At 41.7% G+C, this 7,977-nt stretch overlaps 1 long non-coding RNA gene across 1 annotated transcript; it reads right to left on the bottom strand.

The window, feature by feature from the left end:
- Positions 1–1,431: 1,431 nt before the first annotated feature.
- Positions 1,432–7,977, bottom strand: LOC117701516 (uncharacterized). The gene is made up of 3 exons (XR_013070204.1): positions 7,843–7,977; positions 5,347–5,503; positions 1,432–1,553 (listed from the first exon to the last, which is right to left on the bottom strand). It is a non-coding gene; the product is annotated as an uncharacterized LOC117701516 (long non-coding RNA).

The raw sequence follows: 7,977 nt of genomic DNA, 5'->3' as shown, positions 1-7,977 counted from the left end.
GTGAACCATGTAAACACTGCAAGACAGCCCGCATCATCATTTCATGAGGTGAGAAAAGGCCTTTGACAAAACCCAATGTCCTTCCATGATAAAAGTCCTGGCAAGACTAGGGATACAAAAGATACAGCTCAACATAATGAAGGCACTCTACACCAAGCCAATGCCCATCAAACTAGACAGAAGAAACTCAAGAATTTCCACTTAAATCAGGAACAAGACAAGGATGTCTGTTAGTACATGAAGTCATAATAGAATGGCATGGAGCATCCATTTCACTACAATGGAAGGTGATCAAGGGGAGACAAATGGAAGGGAAGAAGCATAAGCACCTTTATTTGCAGATGATGTAATTTTATACATAAACAATCACTTCTACAACTGATAAAAATCAACGCGTAAAAATCAGTAGCCTTCTTACATACAAAGGACTGAGAATACCTTTGTATGCCCTTATTTGCCAGTGGACCCTGGGATGCCTCTACTATCTTGGCCTCTGTGAATTAAGCTACTGTACAGAGCAGAATGCCTAAGCAGTCTCTTTGGGTCCTTGCTGTGACAGTCAGATCCTATGGTCCCTTCACAGCCGTCCTAACACTCCACACTGTGCCTGGCAGTGCACAGCTCCCCAGCCCCTCACACCCTCACTCTAACTCCACTTGACTAATGAGTGACAAACAGCAGACCACTAGTAGACGCTCATGCTGCTGACTGCCTTACAGCTGCATATACGTGGGTCTTTAATCCTAAAGGACCTGACAATCTCTGCCTGAGTTGTATACGAATTTGCCCATAGGAGGCTTCTTAATGGTAGGCCTTGTTCACTGATTCTTCCACTACTTTGGTATCTCTGTTGGTTAGGTCTTTTTTGGCCGTTTTGTTATGAGCCCAGGAATACAGAACTCGGATCACCTTCTCATGTATTCCTGTACATTTCTGAGGAAAATCAATTGCAATCTGGAAATAGTCTCTGTAACTTAAATCCTATGTGAGGATACACGAATCTAAATTGCATTTCTTAGCAGGGTAATAAATACATTTAATTTGTGTGGAATTAAATCTTCAGTCACATTTAACATCATCTAAAATAAACCCTGAGCAAAATGCTAGAAGACAGAGGAAGGAGTGGCAGGTATTACAAACCCCAACAGGAATGGCCAAGTGCTGTGAAAGCAAAGATTCAAACCTAATGCTAAACTATCTTAAGATGAGTACGCCATGCAGTAGTAGTGCTGGCCTTTAGTCCAAGCCCTCAGGAGGCTGAGGCAGGAGATCTCTGAGTTCAAGGCCAGCCTGGTCTACAGAGTGAGTTCTAGGACAGTCAGGGATACAGAGAAAACCTGTCTTGAAAACAACCAAACAGAGCCATCTGAATGTAAGGAACACAGTCAGTTGTGGTAGGTGGCACTTGTGCAGCAATTGCTTCCATGGAATGAGAGAACCATATGCTTACCTGATAGCCTTCTGTTTTCTTCTGACACCACTTCAACAAGGCGTTCCTCTTGGATCCTCCATATTCTCTCGCCAATGCTGAGAGGGGGTCTTTCCTTTCTTCCCTAATTTGTGAAAATAAGGAACCCAAGTTGAAATATTTGAGTCCCACAATAAGATCACAGCACCACTCTGCACTTTTAAATAGAAAAATGCACAAAACTAATCTATGCTACGCCATAGCCTTTTATTTAATTTCACCATCGGTTCTCAGTCTGGTCACACGTGGCACAAACACTCTGTATGGAGTAACAGGATAGAATCAGGGTGCTCAGCACGATATGGCGACACACAAACTGCTCTGAGCCTTCTAGTCTATAAAATGCTTTAGTTTATTTCCACCCTTCTTATTTCCTTATGTCCTCAATGCTCTCATCAACAAGGTTTTGTGAGATGAAGAGCTCAAAATTAGACAAATGAGACAGAAAAGGCATGGCAATAAGGGCTGGAGATGGCTCGGTGGTTAAGAGCACAGACTGCTCTTCAGAGGACCCAGGTTCAGTGCCGAGCGCAGACATGGCCACTCACAATGGTCTCTAACTCCTAACTCCAGTTCCAGAGAACCCAGTGCCTTCCTCTGGCCTCTGCAGATACCACGTGTGCATGCAGTGCACAGATATATATTCAGAGAAAATATCCATACATAAAACATCATATAGGAAAAATAAGTTTACTCTATGTTTTAAGACCTGGAGGAAAAAAAGAGGTAGCAATAAACATTAACAACACATGTTATACTATGTGCTGAGGCACTGAGAAGGCAGAGGCAGGAGAGTTCTGTGAAGTTCTAAGCTAGCCTGGTAGAGTAGGCCTGTACTCCCACCCCACCATTTCTGAGGTGAAGGCAGGGAGACTACAAGGTCAAGACCTGTCTAGGCTTTGGTGAAAGTTCTACGCTAGCCTGGTGATTTAGGGAAACTTTGCCTCAAGATAAATAGATAGATAGTATATTAGTTAGGCTTTCCATTGCTGTAAAGAGACACTATGACCAAGACAACTTTTATAAAGGACATTTAATTGAGGCTGGCTTGTAAGTTCTGAGGTTCAGTCCATTATCATCATGGCGGGAGAAAAAAAGCAACCAGGCATGCATGGAGCTGGAGAAGGAGCTGAGAGTTGTACATCTTGTTCCAAAGGAAACTGGGAGAAGACTGATTTCCTGGAAGCTAGGAGGAAGATCTCAAAGCCCACCCCCACAGTGACACACCTGCTCCAACAAGACCACACCTCCTAACAGTGCCACTCCTTGAGCCAAGCATATTCAAACCACCACAGATAGATAGATAGATAGATAGATAGATAGATAGATAGATAGATAGATAGATAGATAGATGATAGATAGGTAGGTAGATGATAGATAGATAGGAAGGTAGCTAGCTAGCTAGGCAGGCTGTAGTTCAGTCCTAGAGTGCTTGCCTAGAATACGTCTAGGTTCAATCCCCACCATTGCAAACAAAAACATATATCACTTCTAAGGAGATATTAAGTATGTGCTAAACTGTATAACCTGATTGTTAAGATGAAAGCTCACTATGTTCCAGGCTGGGCTCAAATTCCTGAGTTCACCTTTCTGCCTCATCTTCCTGAGTCCTAAGAAGGAGTACATGTGTGCTCCACTGTGCCTACCAAGTCTTTGGCATGGCAGAATGGCCAAGCTGCTGTGGCCCTGCACTGTCTACCTATTCATAAAATGTACTGCTTATGGGTATACACTCCTCAGAGGCTGGTCACACAAGAGGTATGGCTTTAAAAGTTAGTTCATGGGGCCGGAAGGATGGTTCAGAGGTTAAGCACATTGGTTGTTCTCGAGGACCCAAGTTTGATTCCCACCAACCACTAGCCAGCCCAGGGAATCCAATGCCCTCTTCTGGCTTCTGTGAGGACTACATACACATGGTTCACAGGCATACAGTCAGGAAAAACACACACATAAAATAAAAATAAAGACAATTAAGGAAGAAAGAAATATAAATAAAAATATGTTCATATAACAGGCATGTGACATAAGCCTATATATAATCTCAATACCTGGGAAACTAAGATAGAAGAATCTAAAGTTCAAGCCAGGTCTAGACTATGAAGTAAGATCCTGTCTCTGCAAAAATCTTTTTTAAATTTCATAATTTGAGTTTGAATGGTCAAGTGCTACACTCTATCCTAAAACCTAGAACCTAACAGACAGTGAAGTTTCTTTTCTTTTTTTTTTTTTTTTTTTTTTTTTTTTTTCGAGACAGGTGTAGCTCTGGCTGTCCTGGAACTGTAGACCAAGCTGTAGACTCTGTAGACCAGGCTGGCCTCGAACTCAGAAATCCGCCTGCCTCTGCCTCCCAAGTGCTGGGATTAAAGACATGCACTACCACTGCCCGGCAACAGTGAAGTTTCTGAAACCCTTTCCATTACTCCTGTTCTTAATCTTATACTTGTCAACAGTTTTTCTCATTCCTACAATGTATGCTAAATTTCCAATATTTTTTCCCACCTAAAAAAACTGTGTGTGTGTGTGTGTGTGTGTGTGTGTGTGGGAAAAAAAAGCTTTGATTATTTATTTGTTCTGGCTAGCCTCAAACTCACAGGGGCAGCTGCTTGTGTGTCCTGTGTGCTATGATTTACACTATGTATCACCACTCCTCTAAGCACTTCTAACACATGAACTCACACTCCTATGTGCTGCTCACTGAAGAGCACAGCACCTTGTTGTCTGATCCAGTCTGACCAATCAGAGCTGCCCCCCACTCACAGTTGCTATGCCTGCATTCCTTACATAGAAACCTGTCGTTAAAGTCATTGTCGCCTTTGCAATAAAACTCCTGAACCCAGCCTTTCTTGGGTTCTCTAACCCTGTGACTACCCTGATCAGACTTGATAACTTCAACCCATAATACTAGAAGAAATATCCTTTGAACTAGTTTTCTGGACTTTGCTGCAGAAGAAAAAACTTCTTTCATCACCTTGATTTATTCACTCCACTCATTACCTCGCATCTCACCAAAGTGAGCCTTTTGACTTCACAGAGGTCCTATCACCTAGCTACTCAACCAGGTTTTCTCTGCCCTGAGACAGTAGCCATCATCCTCTAGCTGTCTGTCTCTGTCTCCTAAACCCTAGCATTTCCTACAGATCATGTATGTGCCCAGACTACATGCTCAGTCATCCCTTTCCTACATGTATTCAAGTTACTTATCCTGCCAATAATGTCCATAGCCACAGTGCTCACAGACTCCGTGCAGGCTCTACCTCCTGGGAAGCCTTCTCTAACACTCTCCCAGGATGCCCACAACTCCACTTCATAATACATGCTTGGACAGGATTTTGGATTTCAGAGGTTTTTTTCAGTTTGTCTGTCTGTTTTTAGACAGTCTTACTACGTAGCCAAGCTTAGCACAGTTCTCTTGCCTCCATCCTCTGAGTGCTGAGTGTGGGCATGCCTGTGTCTACTTTGTGTTACTTCTTTCTCTTTGTCCTCCCTACACCTTATTTACTGATTTATTTATGACACTGGACATTGAACCCAAGGCCTTTACACATGCTAAGTAAGTATCTGACCACTGAGCAACACTCTCCCCAAAAGCAAGTACCTAATTTGAAGTATCTTCATAGAATTTACCAGTAGAACATCTCTAATTTGAAAATGCAAAGTCTGAAATGCTCAAGCCTTCATGTTGGCATTCAAAAGGGCATGCACTTGGGTTTTTAGATTTAAGATGCCTCACCTGCACTTACTGAGCCACTTCCAGTTTCAAACAAAACAAAATTCAACACCGAGTATCAGAAAAAAGAAAGAGGGACAGTCAGCACTGAGTTGTAAGCAGGTCCTTCACTCTGAAAGGCCAGGAGCAGTACACAGAACATGTTTCCTACCTTATTCGGCTCCGGGTGCTTGGAGTGACAGAGGCGGTGGGAGAGGAAGAGAGGGAGAGCTGTGGCGACGTGGTGCCCATAGCCATGAGAGAGGCTGGTGACGCTCCCTCAGATGCAGAGATGTCCCGTTTTATTTCTTCACTACTCCGTCGAGACACTGTGAGAAAGTCATGGTGGAATATAAACTAGTCCAACTACCGTGCAACTCAATATGGAAGTTTCACCCAAAACTGAAATTAGAGCTCCCATCTATCCAAATCAATGTATCCTAGAGGAACTGGTTCCTCGATGTGGACTGCAGCACTATTCGCAGTAGCCAAGTCATGGGACCAAGCTAGGTCTCACAACAGAGGAAGGGACAAAGCAACTGGGAATACGCACACAGTGGATTTTTTTCTTCATGCCAAAAAGAACAAATTTTCATCATTTGCAGGGAAAGGGATGTACACTCTAATGAGACAGTCTCCCAACATTTTATATTATTACCCAAACTAAGTCAGTCTCACAAAGACAAATATGTTTTCTCTCACTTGTGGTTCCTGGATGCTATACAAGTCATAAAATCATTAAGTACATATGAGAAAACAACTGTATAGGGGAAGAAAGAGAAGTAAAGAAAGGGATGGGAAGAAGATAGGGAAATGATCAACTTTTTGTATTTGTACAAAAATCTTATGTCACATGGTACCAAGTACTATGAATAAATACAATGCATTTTCTAATTTAAGGAAAGAGTTCTGTGTGTGAGAATTTGTGCATCTCAGATCTGGCATCTGTTTATGTTTCTTGTTTTTTTCCCTTATTATTATTATTATTATTATTATTATTATTATTATTATTATTATTATTATTGCCTGTTTGTTATTTAATGAGAGAAAGGAGTGAATTTGAGTGGGTGGGTAAGTGGGGAGGGTCTGGGAAAAGTTGAAGGAGGAGAAATCATAATCTGAATATATTCTAGAAAATCTATTTCAATTAAAACAAGTTTAAAAATTCTGAGGATAAAATGTCTTAGAAAGATTGAGAGTTACTTTATTTTTTGACATCTAGATTGTTTTCTTAGAAAAAAAATGCTTTGTCAAATAATTTTAAATGTTGTATATATATATTGACAATTACAATTGCATATCTTTTAAGAGTATAGAGTGATATACATGCTTTAAATTTTTTAGTTCGAGCTTGAGAATTTCTTCTGAAGATTCCTAAAGAACAGCTATTACCCTGTGAGAGGAGGAGCTAACCCTTGAACCCACTCATGACTGGGTTTAGTTTTCATTCCGAATACTTATATAGCTGGCAGAGGGATTGATGTCTAGAATCCCTGTGCTTTCAAACTGAGGCAGGAGGCCACCATGAACATGAGGTTAGCCTGGGCTATAGAATGAGACATTATCATAAAAAATTAAAGGATTTAAAATCTATGAAAAGGCTGGTAGTAGAAATACAAACCATATCACATCTTAAGGGAACAAGTGCCTTATTAACATGCAACATTCCCAGTATTTACCTAGTACACAGTGAGAGCTACACAAACACAGCTAAAAACCAAAGCAATATGTGCAACTACCCACCCCTACCCAGCACCTACAAGTAAAATAAACACACCCCTCTAAATGCAGAACTGCTGAAAGGGAGGAGGGAGAGGGGCATCTCTGCAGAGATGCATGCAGCTTCAAACACATACCAGGAAGACAAAAATTAAAAAGTATCAATCAAGTCAATTATCACTAAGTTTGCAAGGCTGACACAGAAAAAAAAAAAATCATCCTGGAACGCTCCTGCCTCAGCCTCTGCACATGAACACAGGTGTGTGCTGCCACACTCATGCTGGGCTAACAAGGTCGGGATGAAATCAGGACAAACAGGCAGCATTAGTAAAGTGTTACCCTAAAGATCCTGAAGGGGCAGATGCTTTCTCATATTAAATGACTATAGAATATCAAACTTACATGGTTTTAGGCATAATTTTATGGCTATTCTTTTTTTTTCCCCAAGTACATTGTATGTCTTAATTCAGTAAGTTTTTAAAGTGGTGTGCTAAGACTCTGAGATGAGACAACATTTTATGTGAGTAATGCCAACCCTTCACTGTAGTCAGTCGGAATCAAGAGTGAGAGGACACAGGGAGGGGTGTGCTCACTCCATGTCAAGGGGGACAGTAGCCAGACCACAGCGGAGCTATCAGGACTTTTCCTTTCCAGGTACAACTGAGAAGGCCACAAGGGAGAGTAATATAGGTAGCCGAAACACTGAGGACAAACACAGTGAGCCTCCAGTGCCCTCGCTGTGTGGGGCTTTACCATACCAGCAAGCAGCTTCCAGGAATTTTTAGTGTGCTTTGATTCACTCTTCAAATTAGTCATTGCATATCTAACTCTCAACTTTCAGAAAGATGTACCTTCAACACGTCATCTCTACAATGTGGGCAACTGAAGACTTCTAGGAGGGTTTTAGGGGTTTGTTTGTTTTAATAATTTTTCAGATAAAAGTCATTACCTGAGATGGTCTTGGCACTTTCCATAGCAGGGACTCTTGGGAGAGAGGCGGGTCGGCTAGTTGAAGATGTTCTTAGTAGATGCTCTGCACAAAGTGGAAAGGTCACAAAAACAACATGGATGAATGCTGAGGTGG

Source organism: Arvicanthis niloticus, unplaced genomic scaffold (genome assembly GCF_011762505.2).
Source record: "Arvicanthis niloticus isolate mArvNil1 unplaced genomic scaffold, mArvNil1.pat.X pat_scaffold_1240_arrow_ctg1, whole genome shotgun sequence".
Taxonomy (NCBI): domain Eukaryota; kingdom Metazoa; phylum Chordata; class Mammalia; order Rodentia; family Muridae; genus Arvicanthis; species Arvicanthis niloticus.
This window is presented reverse-complemented; position numbering and strand designations above follow the sequence as displayed.